The following is a 24,599-nucleotide window of genomic DNA, read 5'->3' as shown; positions in this document are numbered from 1 at the left end:
AGCCGTTATCTCCTCTCTAAGAATGAAGGCATAATGATCGTGCGGTGCTGGTGCTTATGGCCTCGTATATACATATATACTCATCAGAGCTGTCATCACAGTAACGGTGAGGATCAGAACCCGACCCCGGGACATCTCATTACCGCAGGTATCCAACTGTTTTAGACTTTTATTTAACAGCTTTATTTGTCAATGCTAAAAACCCTATAACAACAACTGTGTGAGAACCAGCCATGTAATAGAGAATGTTAACCATCATTCCCATGTACATTTTCTAGTACTTTGTAGTGCTTTTTTGTCGTGCGTTGTCTGGCTTACTTCGTTGTTTTTACAAACACCTTGACGGTGACCGTTTTATCTGATTGGCTCTCTTTCTGTTTGGATATCTGGAGTGGAGGACAAGTGGGCCAATGCGAGCCAGAGACAGAGACTCCACGTCGATGTGGTGATGATGGAGAGAACTGTCCACCTATCTGTCTCGCAACACTGTTCCAGCATCAAGATCTCCGGTCTGGAGAGGCAGCGGACGAACGGTAGGCCAAGCAGAAAGCAATAACATCAGAACACCTGGCTACGTCCTACGTCATCGCCACTCACTGGGCCAACCGCCTAGGTAGAAAAGCGATAACTGTAAGCCATGATCTTTCATGTTAGACCAAGGTCTTGAACCGATTATTACAGTATACAGAATACATCCATGTAAATGACAAATTTTAAGAATATTAATACCTAATAAATGTGTGCATCTTGTAGACTATAAATGTAATTGGATTCTTTAGGCCTTTTACGTTTAGTGGACCCTTGTCTGGACATTTATCACTTCCAATTTGCAGCATTTCTTTGATCGGAGTGGAAAGCGCTGTTTGTAAGCTGCAGAGGTGTCGACCGTGAAAATGCAGAGAAGTGCACTCAGTTACGCGTACGCAACTAGGCTTTCAATAAAACCGAACTGCGTTTAAGCGTTATTAACGGAGTACCCTGGGAGGAGGTGAAAAAAGCGGGCATGGACTGGAACGCTTTACCAAAAGGTGAGAAATAGAGCACCTGTGTGAAGAGTGAAGAATCTGTTACGAGTGAATTAAACTAGAGGAACATACACACTAATGGGCTAAATTAAATGGGACATCTGGCAAGGTTTTTTTGAAGATTCTTGAGTGTGAATGTGGAATTTTGACTTTGTCCACTATGGTCGTGTGGGTCACTCCACTGCAGGACGACGTTCATTCGGCTAAAATACAAGCACTTTGAGGGCTTGATGAAACCGCTGCTACCTCGGGGTCAGGATAGATCACCATGGAGGTTTACCATTCAAGAAATGTTGGAGCGTACTTCTCCAGTATCGCTCAGTCCCACTGAAAACAGGAATTGTAACAGTTTGTGAAAGTGAAGGAGAAAAGATAAGTGCTGTGTGTGAAAGGGAAAGAGAACGCGTGACGTGCTTACATTGTATATACAGTATATGTTACTTACAGTGCAGTTGTGTGATGGAAACAAACACTGGAACCCTGTTTGTAACATGCGCAAAATTGTGTTTCTGTTGTTACTCATTTCATTGTTTTTTTGTTTTCTGAAAACCAAAATTGCTTTATAACACATTAGTGTAGTGAATCGCTAAAAATGACTGAACTTTCTCATTACTTGTACAAAACCTCAACACTAAGTATCTGTGTGGCTGATTTTTCATGCACATGAATGCTGATGAGTATCAACATGTTAAAAAAAAAGGCCTGGAGTCGTAGTCGTGTAAGCCAAAAATAAAGCATACTTTTCATTTTTAGTTAATCTTCTCTCTTGAGTATTTGATAGTGATTTTTGATTATAAAACAGTTTATCATTGTGGTGTGGGAACGTTCCCCAGCGACAGGCTACAGCTAACCGACTGGATAACCAGTTGAGAAAACAGTTATTTTAATTAGAGGAAATATATTTCACAATATTACTGATTTTGCTGTAGTTTTAGATCAAATAAAATGCAGGCTTGGTGAGCAGAAGAAAGAAAATCTTTAAAAACATTAAAAATCTACTGTTCAAAAACTTTTTGACTGGTATCTATCTATCTATCTATCTCGAAGTGGTGGGCAGCCTGGACCAAAAAAATGCCACCTTAATTATATAATTTGTGTAATTTTAAAGCGACTTGACCTAGTGTGCCGGCGTCAATCACAGACAGCGAACCTATGACTTACAAGTGTTCCCCCGAAATTTTGTCTCCCCACCCCCATTGCGGCAATACTACATTTCCCATAATGCTCTCTTAAAAAAGTCCCCAACCCTTTCACAGAAAGCACTGAAATCAGATGTTGGTTAGCTGCTTCACTGAAGCGATGGATGTGTGTTGATCTGTCGGTATTTTGAGTAACTGAGCCTCAATAACCGGACGGACTCTTGTACTCATGGCTGTGATTCACTATGCCGCTCGCAAGAAGGAGTACGGGATTTATTAAACGAGCGAGCGGACCCCTGGTCCACTTCAGACCGTCCGTGAGCGCGACCCACCGTTCGCAGACACTCCGCCGTCGTTCCTTCGGTGCTGACGTTCGCGTGATCGTGGCATCCGGAGGGCCTGTTGATCATGATAGAGAAGGGAAATGCTGAACAGCGTGCAGACTCCGCAGGCGCTCGCGCCAACTGGGAAGAAAAGGTGGAATACCGAGCGAGGAGCAGCGACGCGGTTGTGGACGTGGAGTCTCAGGTAAGATAGTCGAACAGAGGCACACGTTCGCTAGATTTTGAAATAAAACAGTTGGCGTGAAATTCCTAAAATATTCTGATATGTTTGCATGCAGTCATCAGACTTTCCTCGAGTTTCGCGAGTCTGTACTGCAGTGAATTTTCACGATAACTCGGGCTGCGGCGGCCAAAACATAGTAAGCTGTCGACCTAGTCAACAATTCAGTTCAATACAGTGTCCCCAGTTATTACCTGAACAATTTAGCCACACGTAAAATGTTTTCAAAAAGTATGTTAGGCTGAATATGAAACGATAGATACCACTTTTAAAATCAAAGCAATATGTCACAAAAATTATCTTATGAGAAAATTAAAAGTTCTCAGATTTTAATTTAAAACTCCAAAAGTGTCTCAGATGTTGGTCCTTTGCCCCAGCTAGTGCACTACTCTGAGTACTTGGACAGAAAAGAGAGAACAATTTATGGGGAATAAAACATTCCAGACACTAGCCCATTGCAGAGGCGGTGCTAGGGCGGGGCTTGACGGGGCCCCATCAGAAACTCCTTTAGCCCCGGCACAGACCCCCCAAGGATTTTCCTAATGATGTTACGTTTTTTTTTTGGTTGGTTTGTTTTTTTTTGATGTCACTTACATTAACACTAAAAAAATAAGCATTAAAACCTTAAAAAAAAAAAAAAGTGCCTAAGGGGCCAACTGATATTAGGGCCTTTCGCATGGCAGGAACCTTTTGATAGTACCAGAACTAATTGTGGAACTACTCACTTTTGGGCGTTTTTGAACCGCCGGAAGTGGGTACGATTTTAGTACCGGACTGCCTTTTTCGGGGAACCAAATTAGCTCCTACTTCAGAGGCAATAATTTCATGTAATTATTTGCGGGGCAATGTTGTATGTTGTAATTTATTAATAAAGGTAACCTGATGTGAATAATAGGCCTAATAAGAAGAATGTAACAGGCCTATATTGATTGTTTTTGATGCTTTAGACAATATCTCTTGCAATCATTGACACAATATGATGCAACTCAGCACAGGGAGGTTATAATATAGCCTATTTTTGATGCTTTAGACAATATCTCTTGCAATCATTGACACAATATGATGCAACTGAGAGTAACTGACACTTGATGGTCAGAAAAAATGAAATAAATAGGATATGTGTAAACTAATAAGTTAAAAATAAAACAATAACATTTTTTTTTAAATCCCTACTTTCTCTCTTTTCTATGTGTGTTCATTAATCGTATTAATTTGTAAGTGTCTCATTTGGCAATTGGCATTTGAAGTTATATTACTAATAACAGTGGCACATGAGAATTTTAATACTACAAAAAATTAAATTAACCTTTTTTGAAGCTGCTGTATAACACAAGGGGGCTGAATTTGAGTACCATTTAGATAGCTGAAGCTTATAGATGTTCATTACTTTCACAAAAAAAATCTGGAGCCACCACTGGCCATTGGGTTTGCCAAAACTTCTCAACATCTTTTCTTCTGCTATTACTGCAGTTTCTTTCAGTACTGTACTTTTGGACGCTAGTGTAAAAGGTAATTTTAAGGCTTAAAATCCGATTATTCCTATTTATATCTGATTAATCCAATTATACTGTCCTATTATTACTCCACTGGAGGATCTATGGATCTTTGATGGAACAGCTCCATATTTCATACCTTCAAACCAAGATATAAAATATGAAACTTGGGGCCAGTTCTTTCAAGGTAAGTTCCCTGCTGTGCTCCTGACAGAAGCATACAATCACTTTAATTTTTTTTTTTTTTTTTTTTGCAAAATGGCAACTGAATGTGTGAAGTGAACACTCTTATGTTGATAGAGAAGTCTTCATTGTATGTGTTTTTATATTTTTGCAACATTTTATTGTTTCTTCTTGTGTATGTATCCTGAAAATGAATTGATGAGTTCGTTTTAAGTGCAGTTCACATGATGTTTGGTCGTCCAGTGGTATGGTCCAGAGTACATGTTTTTTTTTTTTCCTGTTTAGTAATTTTCATGTTTCATCTGCTTTTGGCTTGATGGAGAGATGTTTTATTGCTAAACATAGTTTGCTATTTTTAAATGTAATTTTTTTTATTAGGAGAAAATTATATTTAGATCAGACCAAGTGAGTTGAGACCTTAGAGTGAAGTCACTTTGTTCAAGAATCATTTGGTACACAGTTTCACAAAACAACTGAAGTAATTAAAGAGCACATCATATTTTATTTACATTTTTACATGGTTCTCTGAAATACTTGATTCTGATTGGTAAGTTGTGCCCAATACCCCCCCCCCCCCCCCCACCCCACCCCAATTCTCCATAGCAATTTTCAAGTCTTTGTTAAAGCATTATAAGCTATCAACCAAATCAAGTACAGGGTGAATCACAACATTTCAAACTTTTTAAAGCAAAAAAAAAAAAAGGATTTGGAAATTTGACTGAAAAAGACAAAAGTATAAAACTGTGTACTTAACTGCTTTAATAAGTGAAAAAAACTATAATCCCATGAAGCAATTTTAAAATAGTTAAAAACGATGTATATAAACAATATATTTTGAGTGAATGGCACTAAAGCATTTGGACATTTTTTTTTTAATTGGGGGATTTTTTTCCCCCACCTGGAATTCAAATGTTAGGTTTAGTTATTTTATTAAATTGGAATAATGCAGGCTGATGTATTCGGCAACAGCATCTACCTGTGATTAACAACCTTGTATCTCACAGTAGGTCTACAAAACATGAAACTAAATTTATGCACAAGTTTTTCTGTTTTTATATTGTTCTAAAGTTCTATATGCCCCTTTCCCCCCAGATTGTACAAGAGATCCGCAATCGCACCATAAGATCGATGTGTGGTCAGAAGAACATGCCTCACAGCGTGTGGTCTCTCAGTCCGCTGCAGAGGAAGACTCTCCTCCAGCACATACTAGTGAACGACGAGCATCACTTCCTGTACTGCTACATCCCCAAAGTGGCCTGTTCCAACTGGAAGCGAGTGCTGAAGGTACTGAGCGGCGCTCTGGCCAACGTAGACGTCAAAGTGAAGATGGACCATCGTGCTGATTTGGTCTTTCTTTCTGACTTTCCGCCCGAAGAGATTCGCCATCGACTACGGCATTATTTTAAATTCATGTTCGTGCGAGAGCCGATGGCACGCTTGCTTTCAGCCTATCGCAACAAGTTTGGCGAAATTGAGGCGTATCAGCGGAAATACGGTGCGGAGATCATACGCCGCTATAGAAAAGGCTACGCAAAGGATAAAAAAATAGCAGGAAATGACGTGACCCTTCACAGAGTTTGTGCGTTATTTGATCGATGAAGACCCGGAGCGGATGAACGAACACTGGATGCCCATTTACAACCTGTGCCAACCCTGCGCCATAGAATATGACTTCATTGGCTCGTACGAAAGGCTGGAGAGTGACGCCAATTACGTTCTGGAACGTGTCGGAGCGCCGCAACACGTGCGTTTCCCAGAACGCCAGACGTGGTACAAACCCGTTACCAAAGAAACGCTGCATTATTACTTATGCACTGTGCCACAGAAGTTTCTCAAAGAGCTCCTGCCCAAGTATATTTTGGACTTCTCTCTGTTCGGCTATGCTTTACCCAACACAACCACTGAATACTGTAGGCATTAACAAAGGCATTGGGTTTATACCGAGCGGCAACCTCGCGCTCTCTCTCGTGAAGCCAATAAGGAAGTGACTAAAACTGCAATTCATCGACTGGCCGCTTGAGGCTGGCTGCAAAAGGGAGTCAGTCCCATAGACTCCCCATGTTAAAATGCCCAACTTTACAGCCGAAAAAAAACGTTTACAGCCTGGTTCAAAAAATGATTTTGGTCTATATTGCTAATTTTGCCCTTTGTGACAACTGTGAGGGGGGTGGATTTTTTTTTAGAACTCATCCGTTTAAATTATATTAAGCCTTCTGCATAATTAAGGGCGTGGCCACTTGAGTGACAGGTGGATTGGCGCTCATTCGAGCTAGGTGGGCGTGACTTCAGCAACCAGCTCCTGCCTTTTTGCCTATTTTCGATTTTCCGGGAGTGTATAGTTGTGGGGGTGTGCAATTGTGTGGACGGCCCGCTCTGCACACTTTGAGCTTCAAAACCGCTATTGAGGAGTCTATGGGTGACGTCACGGACACTACGTCCATATTTTTTTACAGTCTATGGTTTATACAAGCGGCAACCTCCCACTCTCTCTCTCGTGAAGCCAACAAGGAAGTGACTTAAACTGTAATTCGTCAACTGACCGCTAGAGGCTGGCTACAAAAGGGAGTCAGTCCCATAGAGTTCCCATGTTAAAATGCCCCAACTTTACAGCAGAAAAAAAAACATTTTTACAGCCTGGTACAAAAAAAATGATTTTGGTCTATATAGCTAATTTGCCCTTCATGACAACTGTGAGGGGGTGGATTTTTTTTATAACTCATCCGTTTAAATTATATTAGTCCTTAAAATTCTGCACAATTAAGCGCGTGGCCACTTGAGTGACAGGTGGAAGGCTGCTGCTGTCACCGCCGTCAAGCTAGGTGGGTGTGGTTTCAGCAACCAGCTCCCGCCCCTTTGACCATTATTCGGGAGTGATGCGCGGTGACGCGCTGCCAAGATGGCAACGGTCGGCTCCGCCTACTTTAGGCTTCAAAAAACACTCTTCGGAAACCTACGGGTGACGTCACGGACACTACGTCCATGTTTTTTTTAAAGTCTATTGAATCAGGTGTGTTTGAATAGCCTGGAGAGCTACTGTCCTGCAGATTTCAGCTCCAACCCCAATCAAACACACCTGAAGCAGCTAATCAAGGTGTTCAGGTCTACTTGATAATTACAGACAGGTGTGCTGGAACTGACATCTGCAGGATGGTAGCTCTCCAGGAGCAGGGTTGGAGATCCCTGGTCTATAGGTTTATACCTAGGTTTATGAGACTGTCTATAATCTTCCAATATGTTAATATTTTAATACTTTTTTAAACATATATTTTAAACCTGTACAGAATTGAAAATATATTTGAATATAAGCCTCGGTACAGTGTATCTGAGAGCTATTTAAGTTCAAACCACTATTTAAAACTGGAAATACGCAATCAGCTGTTTTTATTCATGAGATGCAGTAGGATGTCCATATTAATGGGGATAAAATGAAGAACATTGTGCTGTGCGCAAGACTATCATGAGAGTTTTATATTCGTAAGCACAAGCTTTCACCATTTTCATGTCATTGTAATGTTAAAGTTTCCAGTGTTTTTCTTTTTTGGTTATGTAGATAATCATTACCTCTGCTGTCCCTTATGATTTTGCTCATTAATCCTTTTGCAATTAGAAACGTGAAGCTCATAGCGAGAAAATGAGTCTTCAACTAGCTTTTGAAGTCGTTCCTATCTGTATCTAATGAATTGTGTTGAGTGTGTTGTTTCATATGACAAAAACAAATGTTTCTGACCACAAACTTGAACTCTTTCCATCTGCCCCTTCCTCTGAAAAGATGAGACTCTGTGTTGAATCCCTTAAGAGATTATGAGGAATGCAGTTTCACATCCAAAAGCTGAAGTACTGTACAATGAGGAAATAAAAAATCTTTGAAACACACAAGCTGGATTTCTTTGGGAAGTGTGAGGATGTGAAAGCTCAGCTGACACCCAAAAGTTCAGTCTGGATAACACAAAGGAATAATAGGAATTAAATTTAAAGGCTGTTCACACCCAAGAACTACAACGTTAACTATAGTCTTAAAATATTCAAATTCCTTATTTAGAAGAATAGCACAGGAGATCAACAGTATTGTTGGAATCACTTTCAAAGTGTTGTTCAAAGGTGCTTGTCCATGTAAACGCTATCATGATGCTGGGATGTTATGATTCTCAGCCCAGCTAAGTTTTTGGCTTTCAGAACATTCTGGGAATGTTCATGTTGGTTACAAAAATAACTAACAGAGAACCTTATCAGAGTGTTATTATTTGCTTCTCTTGGAACCGTATGCTAATGTTCGGGGAATATTCTGTGTTTGCTGGCAGGGTTTCTGGCATTGTCAAGCCAACGCTTTATATGTTTTTACTGGTTGAGTTATTCCTCTTATGGCTGAGTTTGTTTTATTGCTAGCCATAAAAAAAGAAAGAAAAAAAAAAGTAATTTGACATAATAGCACACTTCAGGAAACCCACTCATTCATGTAGCAAATGGTGTAGAATGAGTTACATACTTACACTGCATGTAATACTTAGTGTTGATGAGCAATAGCGTGGCTTAGCAAGTATCACAAATTAAATGGCAACAAAACATGAAAAATGAAGAAATGTTCAGCACATGTATCTTTCAGGCTGTTAACATCAAATAAAAGCTATAAGAAAATACAATTCAGGAAGGCATAGTGAATAATCATTTTGTACTCCAGAATATCAAAGACATACTTGTGGATTTTCTTTTTTCCTTTTTTATAAAAAAAAAAAAAAAAAAAAAAAGATTCGCAATTTATTTCTCACCAGACCAAATGGAGTGTCACTCTCTGATATGCAAACACACACAAAAAAGATTACATTATTATTAATAACACATAGTACACACAGCCAATGATTAATACCAAACATGAGACAAATTATATTAAAAACTTAATGTTTATTCATAAGTTAATCCGCCCAATAAGTTTTATTTTACATACGTACACATATAAAACACAGGATGGTGTGGTAGTGTGACATTAACACAGCCCTGAGTCACATGGCTCTTTGGTTCCTTGCGTTGCCAGTTCATTTCACATCTCATTTCAGGCATGTTTTAGAACAGTTTTCCTCTTAAGCTGAACTTATTAAAGGTCGGCCATGTAAAGATGATAAAATATTAAATACATGGAAGTACTGCGAGCTGCCTCATTTTCCATTCACAAATCTAAAACTATTAAGAACAATAATGACAATACAACTACTGCAAAATCATTTCAGGTTATTACAAAGTGTATAAATTAACAAAAGACACTGCTCTACATATTGCTTTGGTGGCATAATTTTACCATTGACCTTGTAGATATACAAATACTTCCCTTTTAGAAGCCCAAGAAAATATCTTTTGGACTGATTTCAGAGACATTTCTGGCCCAACACAATGTTTCGTTAGAACTGACTAAACACAAAAATCTTTCCCATAACACCCTGTCTTCTGTCACTGAAAATGGACAGGTTGTGAAGAACTACTTCCTTTCGCCACTACTCCTTAAAGCTCACACTTCTGAAAAATCATAAATGCATGGTTATGAATATCCCACAAGAACTGATATCTGCTGCAGATAAATGATATCTCACATGCAGGTTTTAGGCAATACTCACTTTTCTGGCGTCTTGTCTACGGAGTGCTCTGGAGTGCGGAGGATGGAGCGCTCAGGAGAAGCAGCCGGGGACTGAGAGAGGTGCTGAGAGGGGAAGAGCTCCGCAGCGAAGAGAAGGATAAGCCCTGTCTGCGCATTTCCTGCACAGCTCTCTCCCTACCACAGAAGAAACCAGCCACAGTGGGTCAAATGGGTCATTTACAATACATTCAATGATGGTTAGGCGGCTCACAGGTATTGTAATAAGTCAGAGTCTAACCTTTCAAAGCGTTCAGTGGTTAGCTGCCTCTTGAGGACGTCCATTTCTGTCTGCAGCTGAGACACATTTCCGCGCAGCTGAGAAACCTCTCTAGTATGACCAGCCCTACAATTAAACACAGTCTGAGATCTTGGAACAAAGGGCAAAAATATTGTTTTTAAACCAGCTTGTATTGCTTTTAAACTGTGCTGGAGTGCATTAAGACATCCTCATTTGATTGATGTCTGTTTGTTCCACACGCTGCCATCAGTGATCGCCATGGCAACTGCACACTTACACTAAGCAACACTATTGAGAAACTGCTTGTTGTTGGAGGAGAGCAACATTGAATGGACTCTTTATGCACCCTTAAAGAGGACACAGTCGCCTGTGTTTGCCAGTGACAAATGCTTCACAGTTCGCCATCTAACACACTACAGGAAACAATAATAAATGTAACATACACATAAAAGATTCTCTCTCTCCCTATATATTATATATAGAAAGACAGAGAGAGAGAGATCTGATGTTTTAGAGCTCTGTGTCAGTTAAAAACAAATGTATAGTTTGCTCCCCTCTAAATGACTGGGTGAGGCTTGTTTGCCTCCATCTGTTACCCAATGACCCCTCCTTCCTTTCTATCAGTGCACTGCAGTGCATATCTGACCTCATCAAACACTTTCTACATTACGGCCTGGGTCCGCAGGGCTGAAACTACTGAAAATTAATCCATAAAATGTGTTTGTTTACCAAAAAAGTATTTTATTGTAAAATTTCAAATATAAATGCATTAAAGTTTAGATTGCATGCTATACTATGTATGCAAAAAAGTTAAATATTAATACATTGTAAATTGCATATGTCTGTTTGCATTATCAGGGAAAAAAAAAGTTTTTTTTTTTTTAAAAAACAGGACAGTTTAAGTGACTTAAAGTAAAGTATTACATTCAAAATTACTTTGAGCTTTGAATCATGTGAAAATTGGCTGCTGACAAAAAGCTTTACTGTATTTTTGGTCAAATAAATTAAGCTATGGTAAGCATTAGATATTTAAAAACACTTAAGCATTTACACAACATAAGCATTTACCAACTAACTTAAAATTTTTTGAAAAGTAGTGTAATAATCACAAGCATTATAAATGGCCCTTGTGCCCACTGTTTTTCCACTTACGTTTTACTGTCAGCTAGAGCGAGGCGGTCTTTCAGCACTTTGAGCTCAGACTCTTTCTCGCTGGCGCTCAGGTGCGTCTGAAACTCCTTCTGTCGATTGGTGGAGAGCAGCGTCTCGAGATTGCGTACCGTCAGCCGCTCGCTGGCCAGCTGCTTTTTCAGAAGCTCTGCCTCGGAGTGCACATCCTCCAGTTCACTCGTCACCTGAGGTTGACACTCAAAGGTTAGTGTTGGTTAGCTGCATATATGCTCATTTTCAAATTTTCAAACTGGGAGGATGGTGTGTGTGTCTTACTCTCTCCAGCTCCATGCTCTTAGCCGTCAGCTGGCGAGTGGTGAGCTCTTTGCTGGAGTCGAGCTTAACACACAGTTCTCTGACAGAGGCCAGATCTGCCAACACTGAGGCTTTCTCAGCTCGAGCCGCCTGGACCTCCTCTTCCAAACGAGACATTGCCCGTGCCAGCGACGACACCTGAGCTTCATATGCTTGCAGAGCGTTCAAGTGCTGAAGGAAATCACAGGCCATGAGGCAATGAAAAACAGCCTTTTATTGTACTCCTCATGCTCAGAGTCACTCATACCTCCTGTATCTCTCTGTCCTGCAGTGAGACTCTCTCTCGGAGGTGTCTGCGCTCTGTGTCAGATGAGAGCAGTTCCAGTCTGATAGAGTTGTTTAGCCCCTCAGCATGCTGCAGCTTCAGCTCTCTATCTTCCGACTCGTTGTGGATGGTCCGGAAACGCTCCAGCATGTCCCTATTCTCCTGTTCCTATACACAACATAAAAACAGCTTCAGTGCAAAATCATAAATTGCAACTAATAAAATGTACACTTCTGATTTCGAATTGGAACATTCACAAAATGAATCTGCACCGAATACACAATTCTGCATTTTGCTTTTTTTTTTTTAATGTAGTATAGTTCTACCATGTATTTCTACCAAGGGTAAGGATTTTTTAAGAAATATATTTTTAGTTAGTCTCTGAAAAATGCCTGTAACGCATCTTTCATGGCTTTTAAACATTCTGCTTATCATATATTTTTAAATTCTATTTATAACAATCGCATTATATAAAAAAGGAATATTGACACGATTTCCTTAGACCTTTTTTGTGTTTCTTTCCCTCTCCGTTTCTCACCTTGGCAGCCATCATGCTTTCTATCCGTGCCACCTCTGAGATGTAGGAGTGAACTCTGAGCTTTAATTCATCCCTCTCATTCAGAGCTTCCTGCATCTCTCCATGCACTGCCTGGAGAAAGAGCACAAGAACGTGAGCATGTGTTTATGTGAGGTTCACTGGTCATAGATGGTCATGTTAATAGTAGTGGGTTTACTTTTACCATCTGGAAGGTTTGGAGAAATGAAAACAGGGAAAGGAAAGAGGGACTGTTGGCGTGGATGTATGCACCTGGTTTTCTCTGGTCATGGTGGCCAGATCGTCCTGTAACCTCCGGTTCTCTCTCAGTGCGACCTCTCTGTCTCGACTGACAGCTGAGAGCTCCTCTTGAGATTGGTCCAGCTGTCTGCGCAGACTAGAGATTTCCCTCTCTCGACTGCTCAATGTCCCCTTCAGCTGACTGAAAAACATGAGGTAAAAGACATTCAAGGCCTTCTATTCTTCCCCCAAAAGACAGAAAGATCCCATCATCCTGAGAACATTTATATTAATTATGACAGAAAAAAAACAGACACTTACTCCATAGAGTTCTCCAAGTCTGTGACTGTAAGCCGAACTTCCAAAAGAGTCTTTTCCTGTGAAGCAAAACCAACTTTATAATGCAGTACCATAGTAATTTGCATGATTTTACTGCTTGCAGCAGGTTATCTTCTCTATAAATATTACCAAAGATTCTGTATTTTAAAACAGGGCTGTAATAAGACGTCCCCTCATTCTGTGTGTCAATTATCAGCAGTACCTTCCTGTGGATCTCCTCTTGTAGCAGCACCATACTCTCAGTCTTCTGGTCCACGGCATCCTGCAGGGAATCTTTCTCTCGGTCTAGAGAGGCCACTGTGCTTTGCAGAGCTGCAACCTCGTCTTTCCTCGATGAACTATGTCTGCTCAGATCAGCTACATTAAAAACACAATCAAAATCTTATTTCTACATCAGGAAATTAACAACTGTACAGTGAAAAGATATCATGTGCCTAAATTTCTAATGAACACAAAACAAATATGCTAATGAACCCCCCCCCCCAAAAAAACATTTTAGTAAACTACTGTTTGAAAATTTATAAAAATTTTCCCTAACCTTATTAAATTTTCACATCAAATTGCAAAAGCATAAGTTTTATAAGATTAATATAAAAAAAATGTAACATACAAATGAAAAATGCATTACTTTTAAATATGAAACCAAACCAACAGTAGGTGGCGACAAATTACTGTTTTAATGAGGGAGTCATTTAGTCATTAATTCATCTGATTCCTACAAACAGCTGATTCATTCAAAAAGAGGCAAGTGACTGTCTTTATGAATGGTTCACTGAATCATTGACTCGATTAGTGGATTCATTCAGTAACACTGCTTGTGTTTGCTGGGAGACAACAGTTCTGCTGTGGCTTTGATTATAACTATTTTTGTTTGCGAAACTGAGCAAAAACAGTCAATACTGTCTAAAATGTAAGTTACTTAATTTTAACTTCTTGTTTATTGAACTACTATTGTATAAAATCAGTGTCACATTGCAATCGTGATGATATTTGGGGAAACATCTTGGTCGTGTAATGTAAATCATATATTATAAATATATATTTTTTTTGCATCTATAGTTTTCTGTGAGTTACTGTGTGTGCGCTGCGTGAGCCCCATGGCAAGACATAAATACATTATCAGTCTCCATTTACACTTAATGCAATAAAATCAGAATCATTCTAGTGAGAAAGGTTTTGGTGGTGACATTTCAGTGCTTCACTAGTTATTTTTGTTATTGACGTTTTAAAGGGATACTCCACCCCAAAATGAAAATGTTGTCATTAATCACTTACCCCCCCCCCCATGTCGTTCCAATCCCGTAAAAGCTTTGTTCATCTTCGGAACACAATTTAAGATATTTTGGATGAAAACCAGGAGGCTTGTGACTGTCCCATAGACTGCCAAATAAATAAAAGTGTCAAGGTCCATAAAAGTATGAAAAGCATATTCAGAATAGTCCATTTGCCATCAGTGATTCAACCGTAATGTTATGAAGCGATGAGAATACTTTTTGTACATGAAGAAAACAAAAATAACTTTATTCAACAATTCCTTTCCTCTCTCCCCACATCACCATTTTCGAGAATCTGAACAGTACGCAGACGGCGTACGCTCTTCTGTGTCGTCACTCTGCGCTGATGTGCTTTTTTCTTTTAAACCAAAGCATTAATATATGTAGAAAATGTTATCCTTGTGGGCGCGGCTGACACAGAAGCACGTACACTGCCTGCATACTGCTCAGATTTCTCTTAAATGGAGCTACGCTAATTTGGAGAGACATAGAGGGGAGGAATTGTTGAATAAAAGTCGTTATTTTCTTCGTGTACAAAAAGTATTCTTGTCGCTTCATAACATTACGGTTGAATCACTGATGGCAGATGGACAATTCTGACGATGCTTTTCATACTTTTCTGGACCTTGACAGTGTATTTTACTTGGGCAGTTTATGGGACAGTCACAAGCCTCCCGGTTTTCATCCAAAATATCTTAAATTGTGTTCTGAAGACGAACGAAGCTTTTATGGGTTTGGAACGACATGGGGTATTACAGGGCTGGACCAGAATATTAGATTATTTGAATATTAGTTCGGTGAGTTGGCATTCGATTTCAATTTTGAGATTCGAATATTCTAATTTTATTTATTTTTTTTCGAACACCAGGCATCCCCAACGAAACGGGTTCTCATTCGCCCTTGAGTGAACATCATGATTCAGTTCATCTGGAAGAAAAGACAAAAATGCCAAGACCTCAGCTGTGTGCGAGCACTTGAAATTGAGTGAGGACAAGACAAAAGGCAGTGTGGCAAATATGTGATTTGAAACTGGCCTACCGCAACAGAACATCAAGTTTGAGAAATCACCTGAGTTCTGTAAGTACTAAGCCTATAGTATATTGTTGGAGTTAAAAAAAAAAAATGAGCTGCTTATCCACCATGTTAATAAGTAATTTTACATGATAAAAACGTGCACTTAAAAAGAAAGAACAGTAGCCCAGCCTAATAATAATTTGTCTATATTAAAAGTATTGCACTTAACAGACCTGTGTGTTTTGTTTATCACTAGTGCAGTGTCTGTTCTCGGAGCATATTTCAGCTTGCGCTGTTCTGTAGTTTATTAAAAGTTTATTCATAATGAAAACGTGTCGCATGTCCATATTGCACCAAACTGGATGAATGGTTCTCGCAACATAATAAAAATACAAACAGACAAACACACAGAGCTAAAGTCTGTCTACAAGTAACAGCTGAAGTCTGTCTACACTGGACACGACAAAGTGGGACTGTTGTAAGAAAATCATTTGAAATTTGTGTCAGTACATCATAAATAGAACGCAGCAGTGGGTTTACTGTCGAGGAATAAAGTCAGCCGCTTGCGCCGCATCCAGTGTAGACAGCATAACAGGGTCTATTGTAGTTTTGTCCCCCGCCACACCGCCGCGTCCGTTGTAGACACAGTGTTAGTCCCCCTAGAGAAGAATATGTTCAGCCCCTCCCTCCGAATCTTCAAATATTCGGTGTTGATTACTACCGAAGCTTCCAAGCTCAAAAAATATAGTCGGACCAGCCCTAAGTGATCAATGACAAAATTTTCATTTGGGGGTGGATAAAATTCTCTCTCACTTGCCCCTTTAAAAAATCTACTTGTCCCAGACAAGCATTAATAGAGCCCCGTTCCCCACGGTTTACTTTGGCCCTAAAGTTGCATGTATTACAAACTGCGAACTTAGTGTCTTCTTCACAAGAACTTGCATGCCGGCGACATGTTTTCATGCGGATGTGAGCGTAGCTGTGACGTCAAAAAGGACTGGCTCGGAACCGGCAGACTGACTGGCCGGTCACCGGTCCAATCCAATCGATGCATCTCTAAACAGATGTCTAAGGAGAAACCAGGAAGGAAGAGACAGAACAGCTAATAGTTCGAAAAAGGTGCACTTGAGAAAATTAGAAGAGCGCAATACAAAGACACTGTTCTGACACACACCGATTTTTCTCTTCTCTTCTAGTTTGTCGATCTGTTGGTGAGCTGCCTGTAGTTCATTGGTCTTGACAGATAATCTGGTTGCCCCTGAACATCTGAGAGGGACTGCTCCATCTGCTCCTGCAGAAGCCTAAAGACAGACACACACACACACACGTGAAATATCAAGCTGCTTAATAATTTTAGGTACAACTATAGGCACTCATTTTAAGCACAACCATGACATGCAGAAATGTCTGTCTACAGCAGTGCTACACAAACAAACACACACAGACCTGAGCGCACAGCTCTCGGCTCTCTGCTGTGTGGCCTCTTCTACATTCTGCAGCAGCGCCGCTGACTGAGCCTTTAGCTCCTTCTCAGCAGCAACACGGCTCTCCTTCAGCACAGCCACATGAACACGCAGATCAGCCCTCTCTCTCTCCAGCTACACACACACAAACACAGTAATGCATCACATTATGATAAAATTTACAGGTGTTTTTTTCACCTAAAAATAACCTCACATATAGGGCAAATTCATAAGTGAGCATTATTTTGCTCTTCCCCACAACGAGGCAAAGAGCACTTTGAAGGGTGCATTGGATTACTCTGTGCATTTTTGTTAAAATCCTACATTAATCTAAACGATACTGGCCCCAGAAGGTTAACCTCATAACATACAGTAAAAACCAATGTCTACAGCTTTTAGGCTGTTGCGAATATAAGTCAAATATCCAAATGGGTTTAATACAAGTTTACTTTTAGTGTTCTGCTAATAGTATTCTTAGTATAATACACTTGGGTTCATGAGAGCAATTCGGGGTTTTAAATTCCTCAGGTCTCAAAATAAACCAGAAGAACTTTCCCACCCAGGATCACGTGATTCATTAACGGCAAATTACAAATGACAGTTTTAGTTAAATGTACATTACACAAAGCGTCTTTTTGGAAAGTATTCAGTTCCTCATATTCATTTTTAACAACCCTACAAGTAGGCATCCCTTTCCTGCAGTGCCCATCAAGGCATTTGAAATTAGCCCATAACTATCCAGACATGACAAAGCACACTGGTATTGTTTGTGAAACTATAAACGGTGCAAGCTCTATTAGTGTAGTACCATCTCAATGGTGTTCTCCAGGTCAAGAATCCTGTTCTCCTCCTGTTCTCGTGTCAGAGTTGTGCTCTGGGCAACCTGCAAAGTTAGAAAGTTAGAAAGAAGCTTTTATCTTGGCAACTCTCCTTTGTAACACACAGCTATAACCACTCACCCTACAAGTGAACTACAGTCTAACCACAGAAAACTGCTTGCACATACTTAGCAACTATTTATGGTCTGCGAAAAAAAAAACAAAAAAAAAAAAACTTCATTTTGCAAACACATACACACACTTGAGTCTGTCTCGAAGCGCGTCTCTCTCAGCAGTAACTCTCTGGAGTTCAGCTTCAGTTTTGTTCCACTGCATCATCTCTGATTCCTGTGCTGGAATTCAGAGGACTTAAGCTCCCCTTTGGACACGTCTTAGCTCCTCTTGAGCCTATATTTATAACACATGCACAACTATTACCATGGAAAACAGCTAGATGTACCTTTTGGAGATACTCCACCCCAAAATAAAAAATTCTCATAATTTGCTGTTCCAGAGTTCTTCTCACCTGCTGGTTATATTTTTCTCACTGAGAGCTGAGCTGGTCTCTCTCTGCAGTCAGTAGTTTAACTCTGGTCTGAATGTCCTCCATGTGTTTCTCAAAGCCTAGCAGCACTGACTCAGGAGGCTCATCCCGCTCCTTCAGTGCACGTCCGAAGCTCTGTGTCTCCATCTTCTCTAGGAAACACAAAAAAACAGCAACGTGTTTCCCAGCACAAGTGTGATGGTAATCATGTTTTTTTGTTATTTTGGTAAATACTTTCTAAAATAATTTTGTTTAAGCAGGTAATTAAAGAGTCAATCATTTAAAAATCTGTTATAATGTATAAAGGTAATAAGGAAATAATATATGAATAAAGTGATTATATAATAAATGCAGAACTTGCAAGATTGATTAAAACTGTGTGTAATCTGAATTTCACTCCCTGCTTAAACCATCGTATCTTCTTGTAATTATAGAAGTAAATGTCAGCTCCAACCTTTCCGTGCCAGCTGCCTCTTCCTCTGGGGCTCCTCCCCCTGCCTGGACTAGGGGTGGGGCTTTTATCTGTCTTGCCCCTAAGCAGACGGTATCGCTCCAGCTCCTGTTTGTAGTAAATTTCTTTCCTCCTCCTCTAAACTTTCACACAAAGGCATCTAGACGGGATGGAGACTGCTCCTTGCCACACATCCCATGCCTTGCCCGCATCCGCTCCAATTCTAGAATGCATTAATCATCTCCTTATCTAAAACAAGCACAGCACCAAAATCACATATGCAAACTAACACACACACACATCACCCCACCCGCAAAAAAAACAAGAGGAGTGATTAGTGTTTCATGTCTGCGTCATTGCTTCTACTTTATCCTGAAGTCTCTTTTTGTCTTCTTCCAGAAAAGTGTATCAGGCCCTCCATCTTGTCATTCTGTTCTTGAAGATCCAGGCAGCTGATCCCTCAGACGGTCTTTCAGCTCGTGATCTCCCTCTGCCATATCCTGCAACAAAACATTGCAAAAATATTAATTTTTTCACTGAATCTCTCACCCAAATCACACAGTTATATATATATGGTTATTGGGTGGTGCTGTGTACATGACCTGATGAGAGGCAATGGTGCGTGTGCTGCAACTTTAGTTTCTATGTAAGCTCCAGGTGGTGCAAATTATTTTAATGAATAAAAAATATAGTTTATTATTGTTGTATTGTCTTCAATTTATTATTGTATTATTATTGCATTTAATTTCAAAAGAAAAGCCTGGTTTCTGAAAAAAGTATAAATGTTATTTACAATGTATACCTTTGATTTAGAACTTAATTTTCAGATAAACACGGACACGTTTCTGTTTGTGTGTTAAAACTATTAAACTGCAAAATTACTCGAAATGCCAATTTCTAATTAACACTATTCAAGCACTCTCAAGGCAAGTAATAAAGAGTGAGATATCTGAAACAGCTATAAAAAGAAGTACCTCCTTATAGTCAGAAAGCTTTTAATAGACATTGTAAAGTATTTACCCAAAGATGGTTTACAAAAGCATACAAGCTTTATATCCAGAAGCTATACTACACCATCCACGTCATGTCAAGCCAGACAGAATAAATGTGCTGTTCTGAACCAGATGGTTATTTTTAACCAGCTCGTTTCACACGCTGTTGTATGGACCCATGCACACACCCGTCTTAATGTAGCGATGACCTCCTCCAGGTTCTCTAACTCCCGCTGTTGACGCTGAATCTCTTTTCTAAAGGGTAGGAAACAGGGCCATTTTTAAGTATCACTACATAAAGCTAAATATTTTATATATTAAAACCAAGCATTAAACACATTGAGACCAAATATGAAAATTTTAATCATTAGGTTTACCAAGTATTAAATAGTTAATAAATATTAAAGTATTATAATAATATCAAAATTTGAAGTGCTATTAAGCTTTCCTATCTCTACATATAAAAAATGATATATAAACATATTTCACAAAACTACAGTTTGTTAACTCTATCCACATCTGATACCAATTTAGACCATCAGAGAAGCACTGAGTTTTACCTTTATTACTCTAACAAATTGTTCACAAGCAAACCACCCACACTGAGATCACCTTGGCCTCTTGCAGCTCCATGTCGCCAGCAGTCTCCAGAAGCATCTCTTTGTCTTTCTCTAGCTGCTGGGCGAGCTGGTCTATCTCAGTGAGCTCCTGACACAGCTCTTGATTTCGACGTGTATCAGATCAGCTACCTCACTGGGACACAGTCTTCTTCCTCTGCTGCAGTCCGTCAATTCTCATCGGCTCCAGGGATCCCGTGTTGGGTCTCCTGCAGATACCTATCTCTGAGAGAGGAAATTGTATTTGTTATTATAGAGTTATTACAGGGTTAGACATCTACCTGGAGATAACAGAGCTAAAACATACAGAGCAAACCTACAGACAGAGGTGATGGACATCAGTATGAGCTCTTCATCCTGCAGGTATATGCTAGGTTCAGTGTCTCAATTCAGGATAATCTGCCCCAGCCTAAGATTACATAGATGCAATTATTAAGAGGGAAGTCTACCATTTACCTTGCAGGTTCAGATGAGCAATAAGTTTTTTTTCATTTGCTGATGGTCTTTGAGCCTCAGAGAGATGACATCGATTTTGGTCACGACCCCCATCCATAGCTCGATTCAGACTCCTGGCTCCAATCTACTTACCCCCCCCCCTTCGGCTCTTCCACCGTTACACAGAGGCATGATTAAACATTTTATTTAAGGGTGGCATGGATTATAGAACACATGCATTCAACACAGTTAAAAATCAGATTAATAATAAAAAGAGTAATATTATGTCTAGTAATTACTTTAAACTAGTTCTGAGTTTCTAAAGGAGGACCCGCATTTGGATAACAACTCTATCCACGGTACTCATTCTCCCCAAACAATCAAGTAGCAGGTTATGTAAAATCTTTTTAAGTCTTATCCTCTGAAATAAATTAACACATATCACCTCAGAATACAGTATTAAGCCTACATATAGTAATTAAATTAGAGACTTTTTTAGGTGTGTGGCACGCGCTTGCCTGTGTGTTGAGATGTTTGATCATTCCTGCCTGTGGCTTCTCTCCAGGTCAAAGCTTCAGTCTGTGGTGCACTATCCTTTTGGAGCTCCTGGATCCTTTCAAAACAACAACAACAATCATAAAACGTTTTTTGCCATGTTTCACAATTATGTAATAATACTGGGGCTGAATTTGATAAACTCAATGCAACAAAATATAAATGTTTTTTAAAAAGTCACTCACTATTTATATCCTTGAAAAGTCATAAACAACTCTATTATGTACTGTTTAATAACCTTTATTTTTGTAAAACTTAATTGTAATGACTCAATATAATTAAGATATACCATGAATATTAAAGCCGTTACAAACCAGTTATTTTCATGTTAATAATGTGTTTAATTCGTGGCTTTCAAAATTAAATGTTTAACTCACCCCACTCTGGTCCAAATTTTGATTGAACTGTTTTAAAGGGGTCACTGATAAAATACATTACTATCAAATTATTCTTCTTTTCCCTTTATTTATTTTTCTTCCTTATAAAGAGACATTTGGATGCCTACAAAAAGAACAGAAAATCCAAAACATCCTGATTAATCATGATGCGTGTTTTGGTTTCTTCCCCAACACCGTGCATATCAGCCACCTGATAGAGAAGGTCAGCGATGTAAGGCTCATCTGGTTCGTGCCACAGAACTTGAGGGCTAGGCGTCAACGCAAGGATCGTATGACTTCATCATATCTGAACAGCTCCGTCTAAATGGGATGTGTCGCTCTATCCCTCCTTATTAAATCAAATCATGACCATGAAATGTTCTAAATAGCAGATGTCTAACAAAGACGATGGGAAACCCTAGGGGAAATTTAAATAAAAGTATCAACCTGGTCGTCGGAAAAACAGTTGCAATGTTCTTGTCTGGAGCGGAGGATCCGCTCTGTCTTGGCTTTTTGCTGTCCTTCTCAAGGATTGAAACGTTGTGCACATACTGATTATTGACCCCAATTCAGATCTGACCCTCCCACCTCTCCAGTTTCTGACTGAAGCTTTCGCTCTGGTAACTAGGAAAAATGCTGGTTATTTAATCTTTCCCTTTGATAAAAATAAATAAAAATCTGAAGTGGCAACAGGATTTGAGGAATTAAGCCACCCCAGACCCCTGCTGATCCGATCCTTCTCCCTCCAGTTTCAACAGCCCAAGGGGCCAGACCATTGTTTTCTTGACTAGCCGGGCATGTTCAGCTTTAAATGGCTCCAGAAACAGCATCAACATTCGCACTTTTCTTTTTCCGTCTTTCCTGCAGCAAGTTGGCACCCAAGCCACCCCCACTCTATCACAGCGCTACCAACACCCACGCTCCCTCAACCACACAAACCACCAACAATACACAACCACACCAACACGCCCAAGGTGCTCACAAATTACAACTACACACAACCCCAGTCCACCCCAGCCTCCCGGCCCCGGAACAACCTCCCACAGACACAAGCAGCACGCCAGCACAGGCCCCAGCCCCACAGGCAAACACACCCAGAAGACCGAACATACAACTTAAAATAATAGTTTTCTATTTGAATATACTTTAAAAAAAAAAAAAATGTATTCCTGTGATGCAAAGCTGAATTTTCAGCATCATTACTCCAGCCTTCAGTGTCACATGTACATCCAGTCTATCACATGATCATTTAGAAATCATTCTAATATTCTTATTTATTATGAGTGTTGGAAACAGTTCTGTTGTCTAATATATTTGATGAATAAAAGGTTAAAAAGAACTGCATTTATTCAAAATAAAAAAAATCTAATAATATATATTCTAATAATATATTTTCTTTACTATCTCTTTTTATCAATTTAACACATCCTTGCTGAATTTTAAAAGTATGGATTTTATTTTTTTTTAAAAAAAAAGAAAGAAGAAAAAATTACTGACCCCAGATTACTGACCAGTAGTGTATATTGTTGATTACAAAATATTTATTTTTAAAAAACATAGCTTTTTTTTTTTTTTTACTTTTATTCATCAAAGTATCCTAAAAAGTATCACATGTTCTGGAAAAAATATTAAGCAGCAGAACTGTTTCCAACTTTGATAATGAATCATATATTAGAATGATTTCTAAAGGATCATGTGATAATGATCCTAAAATTCATCTACATCACAGAAATAAATGATAATTTAAAGTATAATAAATTTAAAAACAATTATTTTAAGTTGTAATAATATATCACAATATAAAAAAAATTTCTGTATTTTTGATCAAATAAATGCAGGCTTGATGAGCAGAAGAAACTTCTTTCAAAAACATTAAAAATAGTAATGTTTCCAAACTTTTGATTGACCCTGTACTGTATATATATATATATATATATATATATATATATATATATATATATATATATATATATATATATATAAAGTATGTCATGTTTCATTTTCATGAAGACTATTTCCAGAAACTAGAAAAAATGAATACATATGTTTGCAAATGTCTTAAAGAAAACAGTGAAATTGCAAATATGTAACCATATTCCATCCTTTTCCAGCAAAAGTTTGTTGAAAAAAGTTCATTTATACATAAATAGATAGAAAGGTAAACATTTCTTGTGCCAGGGCCAGTGAAAATAATGGCAGGGCAAGAATATCTGAACTAATGACCCAGATGACAAAAATCTTTATTGGTGTATAGTTCAATATGAATAATACTGCATATTCACCTGAAGAGTTTCTCGACCAGTGGCAGGCTCTCGATGGCCAGGGGTCTGTCTGTAGCCCAGCTGATCCAAACGCTTCCGCAGACTGATGAACTTCTGCTCGGCGCTGGTCGTCATGCTCATTCAGCACAAAGACAAGCTCCGCTCTGCATACACACAATGATCCACATGACAACACACAACTCAACACTGATTTTACCGTATGAGATATACAAACACTCAGAGCACTGGTTGGGTTTATATCTTTCATTTTTATACATTAAATCTCCATTAAACAGACGTTAAGAAGTGAGCTGCCAACGGTCGACAGGTTCCGTCGGTAAGTTACTAATAGAGTCCAACGGAACTTACAGCTATAGTTAGCTAACGAATCCCTAAACAGCACTGTTGGGGCAGTTCACTTTTAAAACGAGACCATAAAGCTACAATAGCCCATTTAATATTAAGCGCAAATGTATATAAAAAATAAGTTATCATTGTTTTCACAAACACGATACTTCTACTCTTAAGCTTTGCTGTTGTTGTGTCTGTCAGTCTGTCTTCGGAGCGCAGTTTTCACAACACTAACATTAGCAGCATCTCTGGCGCACGGGAACAAAAACTTCTCTCCTCGGGGGAATACAATACTCGACGCAACAGTTAAACCCTAGAAGT

The 24,599-nt window shown here is 39.2% G+C and overlaps 2 pseudogenes; one reads left to right on the top strand and one right to left on the bottom strand.

Moving 5' to 3' along the window:
- Window positions 1-2,409: 2,409 nt before the first annotated feature.
- Window positions 2,410-6,470, top strand: LOC122144743 (annotated as a pseudogene).
- A 3,408-nt stretch (window positions 6,471-9,878) lies between these two features.
- On the bottom strand, window positions 9,879-24,062 carry LOC122144717 (annotated as a pseudogene).
- Between the last annotated feature and the right edge of the window lie 537 nt (window positions 24,063-24,599).

Source organism: Cyprinus carpio, unplaced genomic scaffold (genome assembly GCF_018340385.1).
Source record: "Cyprinus carpio isolate SPL01 unplaced genomic scaffold, ASM1834038v1 S000006753, whole genome shotgun sequence".
NCBI lineage: Eukaryota > Metazoa > Chordata > Actinopteri > Cypriniformes > Cyprinidae > Cyprinus > Cyprinus carpio.
This window is presented reverse-complemented; position numbering and strand designations above follow the sequence as displayed.